The sequence below is a fragment of the Ovis aries genome, chromosome 1 (genome assembly GCF_016772045.2).
Source record: "Ovis aries strain OAR_USU_Benz2616 breed Rambouillet chromosome 1, ARS-UI_Ramb_v3.0, whole genome shotgun sequence".
In the NCBI taxonomy this organism is placed as follows: Eukaryota; Metazoa; Chordata; class Mammalia; order Artiodactyla; family Bovidae; genus Ovis; species Ovis aries.
In genome coordinates, this window is record NC_056054.1 from 94,105,883 (window position 1) to 94,118,353 (window position 12,471).

The 12,471-nt window shown below is 41.9% G+C and overlaps 1 long non-coding RNA gene across 1 annotated transcript; it reads left to right on the plus strand.

Annotated features, from left to right (window-relative positions):
• The first annotated feature begins 500 nt into the window (after positions 1-500).
• Positions 501-11,418, plus strand: LOC132658115 (uncharacterized). Its single transcript, XR_009597212.1, has 2 exons — positions 501-986; positions 10,420-11,418. It is a non-coding gene; the product is annotated as an uncharacterized LOC132658115 (long non-coding RNA).
• Positions 11,419-12,471: the final 1,053 nt, after the last annotated feature.

Below are 12,471 nucleotides of genomic sequence, written 5' to 3' on the forward strand. Positions count from 1 at the left end.
CTCTTTTTTAATGAAGCAAAAACCTTTTTCAGAGCCTCTGGCCCTCACCTAATAGACTTCTGCTCAAGTTTCTGGTCAAAATTCTGTCAGTTATCCTTCTGAAGCCAATTACTGGCATGGGTTAAGGGACACCATAACAGCTCATAGCTCATGTTAGTGAGCAGCAAAGGCTGTCAAACAACACTGAGGTTCTGTGAAGAAGGGAGAAGCAGAGGGGCAAGGTTATTGTGGATAAGCGGCCACCGAGCTGCTGCAGAAGCGTCCATTCATTCATTTATTCATTCGACAGATATGTGTTAAGTGCCTACCATGTACCAGGAATGGCGCTGGAAGCTCTGAATAGTTGTGAACAAGAAACAAAAGACCTCTCCCTGCAGAGCGCTACCATTCCCGTGGGGAACGGGACAGTGACCGTGTCAACAGACAAACAGGAGCATTACAGATTGTTGGGAGTGTCAACAAAGAAGTAAACAGGCGGTGGAGCGGAGGGACAACAAGGGTTGCAGTAGCCTGGGTGGTCAGGAAGGCCTCTCTGAGAAAGCGACATCTGACGGAGCAGGGAGCACAGGTCAGGGGGAAGTCAGGAGGATAAGTAGTCCAGAGAGAGACAGCAAGTGCACAGGCTCTGGGGCGGGAGTGAGGTGACTGTGTGGCTGAAGCAAGGTCTGTGCCTAATGGCCGAGCAAATGTGCTTCCTGGAACCCAACCTGGCTCTCCCCCCTGGCTGGAAACAGATCACTGGCAACAACTCGGCTTCCCAAAGCCTCTCCTGCCCAGACTTGCAGCCCCTCCCAGGCCAGAGGCACAGCTGCTGAGGCCACAGGACAAGAGGCTCAGGTGTGGGCTCCGCCTGTGAAGTGAAGGGAAGCCACCGTGACTGTGATGAGGGACCCACCCGAGGCGTCCGCCTAAACTGCGTAGCAGAGACTTCCTTGGCCACATGTCCCTGCCGACATGAGGACGGGGCATGAACAGACAGGGGCAAGGTAAACATAGAACTGCTTTCTGTGTCTCCCACGGGCTCACGGGCTTCCCCCTCGTGGCAGGGCCGGCCCAGCTGCTCTTCCCACAAGTGGAGGCAGGACAAGCCTGCTGCTGGGTGTGCCAGCTCCGTGCCATGAGGCAGTGTTGGCGTAGGGATCTCTCCCACCTTTCTGTAGATAGCTGTGCCTCTGACCTGGCTTCAGGGCTGCTGCAGGGAAGGGTGGGGCTCAGATCACCCCATTTCCACAGGTGGGCCTTCTGGAGTGGCTGAAGCTCCTACTCCTTGCCCCCTGCTCCTTGGAGCAGAGTTTCAGGAAGCCAAACGGGCTTTTGGCCCAAGAGACCAGACACGAAATGAAACCTGTTTTCCAATGGCATTCTTCTGGCTTTTCCTTCAAGTGGGATTTTTGACTGTAGGATTGGGTTTAAACACTGAATTTCAATTTTGTACACACACACCAAGAGGCCCTGGGGCAGTGGGGGCGTTGGAAATGAACACCAGCCTAAGTCCTCTACCTGCCAAGCGTTCGATTAAGCTGCTTAGGTCTGTTTCCACCATCCTGTCTTTCAAATATTTATGTGGCAGATTATAGGCAAGCTTCAAAGGCAAGGAAATGCAAATCTGTTCTATAAATCATAGAATAACACAGCTGCTGTCTTCCTCGGAGTGACAGCTTACGAATGCCAGCATTTCTGCCTGTGGAAGGGTGGTGGGAGATGGGATTCTTGCCCTCAGCCAGGCCTGGGTGTGTGTGTGTGTGTGTGTGTGTGTGTATGTTGGAGATGGTGGAGGGAGTGGGAAATTCTTTGCCTTTTTGTAGAATACCAGGTTTTATGTGTGTGTGTGTGTGTGTGTGTGTGTGTGTGTGTGTTTAAACTGCCAAGGGATAGAAACTCTCCAGGGATCTGAGGCACTGAGGAACCTACAGATGGGGGTGGCTTTCAGTTTTGGGGAAAATGTACCTAAATGGGCTTCTTCAATGGCTCAGCAGGTTAAAAAAATCTGCCTGCAATGGAAACACAGGAGACATGGGTTCAGTCCTTGGGTTGGAGGAGGAAATGACAACCCACTCCAGTATTCTTGCCTGAAAAATTCCAGGACAGAGGAGCCTGGCAGGCTACAGTCCATGGGGTCACAAAGAGCTGGACGCAACTGAGGGACTAAGCACACGTGTACCTAGAATATGAAGTGGGAGTGGGGAAAATCAACAAGCAATAACTCCAAGAATTCCAAAATGAATTTAATTTAGTTGAAATGAGTAAAATGGAAATTGTGCATTGCAAATAGTCATGCACATTAAGCTCTGCCCCAGGGTCTTAACAATCTGCCAGGAGACGCCCAGTGAGCGGAAGATTAGACTTTTGTGGCTCTTTTTGGCTGTTGCCATGAACACACGGATTTGGTACACTGGTGTTCAGTGACACATTCACGTCCATCCAGACCAACGCTGGGGTTTATGGTCCTTGTCCTGAAGCTGGTTCTGGCCTGGTGTCATGCTGGGGATGCACCTGGGGAAGGCTTCAGTCAACAGGGTGCAGAGGCCCCAGGGAAGTGATGTACATGAGGAAACGTGTTGGGAAAAGGTTTGCTGGCTATTAGTCAGAGTTCTGCTGAAAGTGACTCAAACTCACTTAAGCAAGAGGGGAATTTTCAGGGTCACAGAAGGGAGTGTTTAATAACCAAATCATGGGGAATGAAAGGGGTTGTAGCTGGGTTTGGGAATAGTTGGAAGAGTTGGAACACTGCCAGAGCTCTGTTCTATCACCTGTCTTTAATTTTCCTCTGTACTGGTTCTAACACGGCTGGCAACAACTAGCAGATTCTGTACCTAACACCTTTACCACTATAAAAACAATTCTGTACGAATTACTTTTGCCATGAGTTACCTCGGGCATGCGTGCTACATCGTTTCAGCTGTGTCCAACTCTTTGCGACCCCATGGACTGTAACCCGCCAGGCTCCTCTGTCCATGGGGTTCTCCAGGCAAGAATACTGGATTGGGTTGCCATGCTCTCCTCCAGGGGACCTTCCCCACCCAGGGATTGAACCTGCACCGCTTATGTCTCTTGCACAGGTGGGTTTTCTATCACTAGCACCACTTGGGAACCCAACGTTATCTCAGGGAAGAACTATGACTGACCCAACTGGGATCCAGTGTTCATGCCTGGACCAGTGAACTGTAGGGAGGGTCATGGGGTCATATAAAAACATGGCAGTTCTTATGGACCTCATATTGATAAGGAGAGGCCTTTTTAGCAAAAGGAATGGTTAAGCTTTTGACAGACAATCCATCAACATTACTACAGCCAGGAGAGGACTGGAAAAGAGACCAGGGAAGATGATGTGATGAATGAATTCTATATTGGAATTCCACTAACCGCCTACTTGAAGGTCAGTATTCCGTAGGAATACTTAAGCCACTTATGCCTTAATGCAACTAAATCCTCCTGATTCTTCTTTTTTTCCTCCCTATAGCTCTATTTTTTTTTTTTTAAAATCCCTGGTTGCCCTGGATCCTCCTCTTCTCTGCATTAAGATTTTCTTAAGACTGAAGGCCCTTTACAGTCTTGCCCTAGAAGAGACCGTAGAGTCCTTCTTTCCATGCATAAAAATCACTCCCTGTCTCAACCTTCCCCTTATCTTCCAGAAGAAATCTACACATAAATTTCTGCTAGCTACTCAAAGCTTGCTCCTTGAACCAGCCATATCAGAATCTCCTGGAAACTTCTTAGAACTGCAGAAATTTGGGACTTGTCCCAAAACTACTGAATCAATCTATGTTCCAGCAGGATGACCTGGCAAAGTTCATGAAACTGAAACACGTTGCTTTAAGCAATTGCAAATTGATCACAAAGCCTTTCTGCTCTCGACTGCTAAATAAATATTTCTTCACAATTGTCCCATGAGGTCGAAAGCAACTGTATCTAAAAGCTCATACTCACAATAACACTCAGCCTTACTTTTCTCAATCCCTGTGTTTCCTGCCTATATCCAGCCCATCTCCAACTGGCACCCATTCATCCCACTGTCTCATTGGCCTGCTTTTCCTAATCACCTAGAGCAGGCTCCAACAATTGCAAATGCTGCTCATGTATAGAGCAGGCCTAGGGACTTCCCTGGTGGCCCAATGGTGGAAACTCTGTTCCTCCAATGCAGGGGGAGTGGGTTTCAATCCCTGCTCAGGGAACCGGATCCTGCATGCTGCAACTAAGACCTGGCGCAGTCAAATAAATAAATTAAAATAAATATTTTTTTTAAAAAAACAGGCCTAATAGTACTATCAAAGAAGGCAATGGTACCCTACTCCAGTACTCCTGCCTGGAAAATCCCATGGACGGAGGAGCCTGGTGGGATGCAGTCCATAGGGTCGCTGAGGGTTGGACACGACTGAGTGACTTCACTTTCACTTTTCACTTTCATGCATTGGAGAAGGAAATGGCAACCCACTCCAGTGTTCTTGCCTTGAGAATCCCAGGGACGGGGTAGCCTGGTGGGCTGCCGTCTATGGGGTCACACAGAGTCGGACACGACTGAAGTGACTTAGCAGCAGCAGCAGCAATAGTACTAGCCTAATTTACATATTTACATACTATACACACTTAATGTGCAATTATTTTCATCCTGCTAAGAGCATTTTCAGCCACAGCTTTGTGAACAGCTGTAAGGGATATTGCAAACAACATTTTGTTAATTATAAGGTATCATAATTTACAATTTATATTCTTCAATACGTTAGATGGGATTAAAGATTATTTCTAAAATTATTCTAACCAACCTGCATTCTAATGCACTATAAAAGAAATATACAGAGAAATTGGTGGAATGATATCTATTGGATCAGGAATTGTATATAAGAGTATGTCTTATATATAAACATCATCTTGGAGAAGGAAATGGTAACCCACTCCAGTGTTCTTGCCTGGAAAATCCCAGGGACAGGGGGAGTCTGGTGGGCTGCTGTCCATGGGGTCGCACAGAGTCGGACATGACTGAAGCGACTTAGCAGCAGCAGCAACACAAGGGTCAGAAAACTCTGTATAAGGATAGATAGTGAACATCTTAGGGTTTGTGATCCATATGGTCCCTGTCACAGCTATTCAACTTTGCCGTTATAGTGAGAAAGTAGCTGTAGACAATATATCTTGATTACAGTAGCTTTAAAACAAGCCTTGAACTCAGGTAGTTTCAGTCCTCCAACTTTGAATCTCTTTTCCAAAATTGTTTCGGCTACTATACAATTTAGTTTTGCATTTCTGTATAAATTTTAGGTTTAGCATGACAATTTCACTTTAAAAATCTGCTCATATTTTGTTTGGGATTGTATTGATTCAATTTAAAGAGAAATGACAGCTTAATAATACTCAGCCTTCTAATTCACAGGCATGGTGTATCTTTGCTTTTCTCTCATAAATTTTTTATTTATAAATGTTTTCCAAAATGAAAATAGGTCTACCAGAAAAATGTCCCTCACTGAGGAGAGCCCTTGCTCCTGCATCAGGATGGGAAAACCTCGGGCCCCTTCCCTGCTTTCTAAGGGAGGGGGACTCCCATGGCCTGGGACCTCCTCTCAATTTTCCAGGCCAGGGCCCTCACCTGGGCAGAAGAATCAGCATGCCAGGGGAAGGGGTTGGATGGAAGGAGGGACCAGTGTACTCAAAGGTAAAACCTTCCTTCTCCTGTAGAACCCATTTCTCCTAGCCAGACTATCAGCCGATATAGGTGCCCTGCCCAAACTCAACAGTGATGGCTTTGGGCTCCTCGTGCATCTGGAACCATACTGTGTATTTGGTGTGGAACTTCCACAGCTGCTTTTTTAGGACTTTGGCTGCCAGGTACTGCACCTTAGGGCCCTCTGGATAGAAGAGGATGAAGTAGAGCATCTCCATTCACAGGCACTGGTAGAACTCTGCAGTGTTCAAGTGCAGGACAGCATCTGCTGGTGCTGGGGGATTCTGTCAGGAGCTCCCGGGGAAAGAAGCTTCCCTGGGGGCTCAGATAGTAAAGAATCTCCCTGCAAAGTGGTGGGACCCAGGTTCGATCCCTGATTTGGGAAGATTGCCTGGAAAAGAGAATGGCAACCCACTCCATATTCTTGCCTGGAGAATTCCACGGACAGATGAGCCTGGTGGGCTACAGTCCATGGGGTTGCAGACTGTGGGATGGGCTCAGAGTCTCAAGGGTGGGGCATGTGGTGCCAGGTGGGTTCTTCTATGGCCTGCTGATTGAGCTGTCTTTGGTGAGGGCTGCAAACCCTGGTGGACACACACCCAGCAACAGCCATGGAACTGCCATGGTGCTGCTCAGAATGATGTCTTGCTCGGTTGGGTGCATCATAGGCAACATGGGAACTGAAGGATGCCAGCTCTGCCATGGACTTCAAAGAGCTCAGAGGCAAGGGGCCTTGAGCTCCAGGGCAGTGCTGAGCTGCCTTGGCCTCGCCAGGGTTAGGCTTTGGGGAGTTGGGAGGATTCACAGGTATTAACACCAACAGCCACCTCCTCCTACCCCAAGTTTTCCCTGATTCTGGGATCACACAGCACTGAGTTCCTTTGAAGTAGTTGTGGGGGCCAGGTGGGGGACCCACAGCCTGCCTACTGGTGTTTTTACCTCCATGGTTGCTGAGGGTTTTCTTTTTTTTTTTTTTGTACTTTTCACTTTCATGCAGTGGAGAAGGAAATGGCAACCCACTCCAGTGTTCTTGCCTGGAGAATCCCAGGGACGTGGGAGCTTGGTGGGCTGCCATCTCTAGGGTCGCACAGAGTCGGACACGACTGAAGCGACTTAGCAGCAGCAGCAGTGTACAAGTCACATACATGTTTGGTTAAATTCATTCTTAAGTATCTTACATTTTTGGTGCTATTGCAAATTCCACTTGAAATTTCCTGTTCCACATTTGTTGCTAGTATACAGAAATACGTTCAATTTATTTTGTATACTGATCTTATATTCTACAACCTTATAAACTCACTTATTAATGTAGGAAATATTTTGTAGACTTGTTAGTATTTTTTAGGTACACAGTTATGTCCTCCGTGAATAAAAGTTTGACTTTTGTCTTCTCAGTCTGTAAGACTTTTTGTTTATTCTTTCATGGGCTGGGACACAAATACGATGTTGAAAAGGGAGAGAGTAAACATTTTGCCTTGATCTTATTAGTGAGAAAGTAGTGAGTCTTTCAGTGTTAAATTGTAGTGTTTGCTCAGATTTTTCATAGATTCCTTTATTAGACTGAGGTAGTTTTTTTTTTTTGGCTGAAGTTTGTTTTTAACTGCTACTGGACATTGAATTTCATCACATGATTTTTCTACATTTATTTAAATGATTGTATGATTTTTCACCTTTGTTCTCTTAATATAGGAAATTATATTGATTCATTTTCAAATGTTAAATTAACCCATTCAGTCATAATGTATTATCATTTAAATTATATTCCTGGATTTGATTTGCTAATATTTTAATGATTTTAAAATCTATGTTCATGAGGGATGTTGATCTGTAGTTTTCTTTTTTTTTAATTACATGTATTCTATTTATTTTTAATCAACTGATGTGTAATCTTCTGTTAATGTCATTGTCCAGTTTTGGTATCAGAGCAATGGTGACCTTGTAAAATGAGCTGGGGTGTGTTTCCTCCTCCTTTTTTCTCTGAAAGATGTTGTTTAAGAGTGGTACTATTTCTTCCCTTGATGCTTCCTTGTTTAATCCATCTAGGCCTGGAGTTTTTATTATCAGAAGATTTAAATTATGAATCCAATCTCTTTAATATATGTAGGACCACTTGGATTTCCTATTTCTTCTTGTGTCAATTTTAGTTATTTGTGTTTTTGAAGAAACTGTCCATTTCAACTAATTTATCAAATTTATTGGCATAAAGTTGTTCATAATATTCTCTTGTTTTTTATATGTCTATAAGATTTGTAGTGGTGCCCTTTCTATTTGCAGTGGTGTTTTGTGTTTTTTGCGTTTTCTCCACCTTGATCAGTTTCACCAGAAGCTTTTTTATTTCACTGCTTTGTTTTCAATGGAGTCATTTTTTGATTTTTCAATTTTCTTTATTCTTTGCCTGTTTTCTATTGCATTTATTTCCTTTATTATTTTTATAATTTCCATTAGTCTGAGTTTTAATTTACTCTTTTTTTTTTTGACCACACTGCATGGCATGTGGCATCTTAGTTCCCCACCAGAGAACGAGCCAGTGCCCCCTGCAGTGGAAGCGCAGAGTCTTAAGCAATGGCCCACCAAGGGTAGTCCCTAATTTTCTCTTTATTTTAATTTCATAAAGTAGAAGCTTAGATCACTGACCTTCCTTTCTTTCTAACATAGGCATTTTCTTTTAAGCACTTCTTTAGCTGTATCCCATGTATTTTGAAATCTGGAGCTATATACCTGTTAAATATAATTATCATGTTCTAATTTCACCAAATATATTCTAATTTGATGCATAGGTTATTTTGAACTGTGCTGTTTCAGTTGCAATATTTGTGGATTTTGCAATTAATTTTCGGTTATTGATTTCTAATTTAATTCCAATGTGGCCTGGTCAGAGAATATACTCTGTATAACATAGATATTTTTAAACTTATCGAAACATGTTTTCTGACCTAGTATGTGCTCTTCTGTGAACTCCAAGATAAATATACTCTGTATATTTGAAAAGAATGTGTATTTTGCAGTTGCTGTATAGAGTGTCCTACAAATACCAGTTAGGCTCAATAAACTGATAATGTTGTTCAAGCCCTTTATATCTGGACTCATTTTCTGTTTCCTTGTTGTATAAATTACTGAGAAAGGAGTGTTGAAACCTCCAAGTACATTTTTGTATTTGCGTATTTCTCCATTTTTACCCTGAATTTTGTTGCATATAAATTGAATATTATTTATCTTCTAGATGACTGGACCCTTTTATCATGATGAAATAGTTCTCTTTGTCTCTGCAAATATTTTGTCATGCTTTCTCCTGTGTGGATATTTTGTGATATCAAAGTAGCCACTCCAACTTTCTTAAAATTAGTATTTGCCTGATTCATCTTTTTCTATCCTGTATATGTATCTTAATAGTAAAAGAAACAGTCTTTTAAAAAACATATAGTTGGGCCTTGCTTTTCTACCCAGTATGTCTACCAGTATGACAATATTTGCCATTTAATATATTATTTTAGTGTATTTATATTTCGTGTAATTATTGATATGGCTGTTGTCAGTTAATGATTTATTTGTTCCATCTATTACTTTTTTCCCTTCTATTTCTTTTTTTCTTTTGGACTGAAAACGTTTTAGTATTTCAGTTTATTTCTACTATTTTATTAGCCATACTTTTTTTTTTACTTTGCTCAAAAAAAGGGTTCACAGATTACATCTTTTATATATCATAGTTTACCTTTAAATACTTTATCACTTTACATATAATGTAGAAAACTACTTATTTTCCTTTCCCCTTTCCTGTGTGGTTTTCACTGAGTTTATTCTGTCCAGGTTTCACTGAACATTTCAGATCTGTAAGTCTATATATTTTTAACTAAGTTTGGAAGATCACAGTCTTTTTTCTTAAAGTTTTTTTTTTTTTTTTCCCTATATTGCCACTCATATCTCTTCCTTCTGGGAATTTTGTGTTATAGGTTACTGAAGCTCTGTTCATTTGTTTTTTTTCAGTTTTTCCCCTCTATGTGCTTTAACTTGGATATTTTCTCTTTACTTTCTTCAAGTTCACTGATACATTCTTCTGAAATGTGCAATCTCACGTTAAGCCTGCCTAGTGTGTTTTTTATTTCAGGTGTTGGGTTTTATTTTTTAATAAGCTCTAGAAGATTTATTTATTAATATTTTATAATTTCCAGCTACCTCTTCATTATGTTCATGTTTTCCCTTAATTCCTCAGACATATTTACAGTGGTTATTTTAAAATTCTTATCTATTAATTTCTTCTTTGTGATTTTGAGATCTGCTTCTATTGACTGATTTCCCCCTTCATGATAGGTTATATTTTCTTGCTTTGGTCATGTCTAGTAATTGATTCCGGAGAAGGCAATGGCAATGGCAACCTACTCTTGCCTGGAAAATCCCATGGACGGAGGAGCCTGGTGGACTGCAGTCCGTGGGGTCGCTAAGAGTCGGACATGACTGAGGGACTTCACTTTCACTTTTCACTTTCATGCATTGCAGAAGGAAATGGCAACCCACTCCAGTGTTCTTGCCTGGAGAATCCCAGGAATGGGGGAGCCTGGTGGGCTGCCGTCTATGGGGTCGCACAGAGTCGGAGAGTCGGATTCGACTGAAGCGACTTAGCAGCCTCATTGTAAATGTTACATTGTTACATTTTCTTGTATTCTTTTAAAGAGTGTTGAGTTATTCTGATAAGAAGTTCATTTAATTTCAGATCAGTTTGATCTCTCTGAAGCTTTTTAACTTATTTAACTGCTTATTTAACTTATATGCAGAGTACATCACCAGAAATGCTGGGCTGGATGAAACACAAGCTGGAATCAAGATTGCCGGGAGAAATATCAATAACCTCTGATACGCAGATGACATCACCCTTATGGCAGAAAGCAAAAAAAAACTGAAGAGCCTCTTGATGAAAGTGAAAGTTGGCTTAAAACTCAAGATTCAGAAAACTAAGATCATAGCATCCAGTCCCATCACTTCATGGCAAATAGATGAGGAAACAATGGAAACAGTGAGAAACTATTTTCTTGGGCTCCAAAATCACTGCAGATGGTGACTGCAGCCATGAAATTAAAAGACGTTTACTCCTTAGAAGAAAAGTTATGACCAACCTAGTCAGCATGTTAAAAAGCAGAGACATTACTTTGCCAACAAAGGTCCATCTAGTCAAACCTGTAGTTTTTCCAGTAGTCATGTATGGATATGAGAGTTGGACTATAAAGAAAGCTGAACACCAAAGAATTGATGCTTTTGAACTGTGGTTTTGGAGAAGACTCTTGAGAGTCCCTTAGACTGCAAGGAGATCCAACCAGTCCACCCTAAAGGAAATCTGTCCTGAATATTTATTGGGAGGACTGATGCTGAAGCTGAAACTCCAATACTTTGGCCATCTGATGCAAAGAACTGACTCATTTATAAAGACCCCGGTGATGGGAAAGATTGAAGATGAGAGGAGAAGGGAACAACAGAGGATGAGATGGTTGGATGGCATCACCAACTCTGTGGACATGAGTTTGAATAAGCTCTGGGAGTTGATGCTGGACAGGAAAGCCTGGCATGCTGCAGTCCATGGGGTCGCAAAGAGACATGACTGAGCGACTGAACTGAAGCTTTTTAAGTTAGGACCTAGAGTAGCTTTTGCTCTAGGACTAGTTTAATCCTACTCGTAAGATGTACTGTTTTTGGAATTTCACCTGAATGCTTCAGGTATTCCACAAAGTCTTTTCATTTTGTCTCATCTGAACTATAATAAAATATCTTCCAACCCCGTGTGAGCTCTGGTAGCTGTTTAGCTTATAATTCCTCATAGTTTATCTTTCTTTGTTAGTTATTATTTACCTAGGTTTGTGGAGTTTAACCTCAAATATATAAATCTTGTTATTCAGCCAAAGATTCACAGGGATCTTCTGCAGATTTCTGAGGCACTTTCTCTGTGTTGCTCTTCTACTCTGGAAGGCATCACAACTTCCAGCTGTCCCAACCTTACCAAACTCTAATCTCTGACTCTTCAGCTCAGTGAGACTTCCATACTCTGTGTGGATCCCCCCTTCCTGCATCCTGGTCCAGAAACCGTATTAAAATAAAAGGCCAAGGTTATGGTAGAGTTCACCTCACTCAATTCTCTTCTCTCAGGAATACTGGTCCTGAAACACCTGATGTTCAACATTAGCAAAGAATTCTTTCATATTTTTTGCATAGTTCCCTAATTCTTTACACTTGGTGGACTAATTGTGTACCACTTTCTTCCTATGACTAGAAACAGCTCTTTAAAATTTAGTTTTTATGCTCTCTTTCATGAACACTCCGTTCCAGACAATCCTAAACTGTTTCCTTTACACAATTTGATGTTCTTCAGTGTGTTTGGATCTTATATGCCTTCCTAGAACGTACCTTCCCCTCTCATTTTTGTGTCTCACCTGTTACAAAGGCTATCTTAAAATTCATCCTTTCCAGAAAACCTCCTGTGGTTAATCTATCCACCCAGCTTTATTCATGAGTCCTTTGTCATAGTTTGTAAATAGTTTCTAGTAGATTAAATTACACATAAGTTCTGTAAAAAATTTTTGGCATTTATTTTATATGTGACTGTTTTGCTGATGTTTATAAGCAAGAGCTTATAAATGGAAGAAGTCTGTCTTCCATTTATTCCCATTGTTGCAAAGCCACCTAAGCCAATTTGGCTGTCCTAAATTAAGTAAATATTAGTTACCCTCAATAGTTTGGTGCAGAGTCAATGTACTATGAAAGAAATGAAACTAAATATGAGGTTTTTCAATTAATGGGCCTCTTCCAAGATGATGGGAAGGTCCCTAACAACCTGTTTA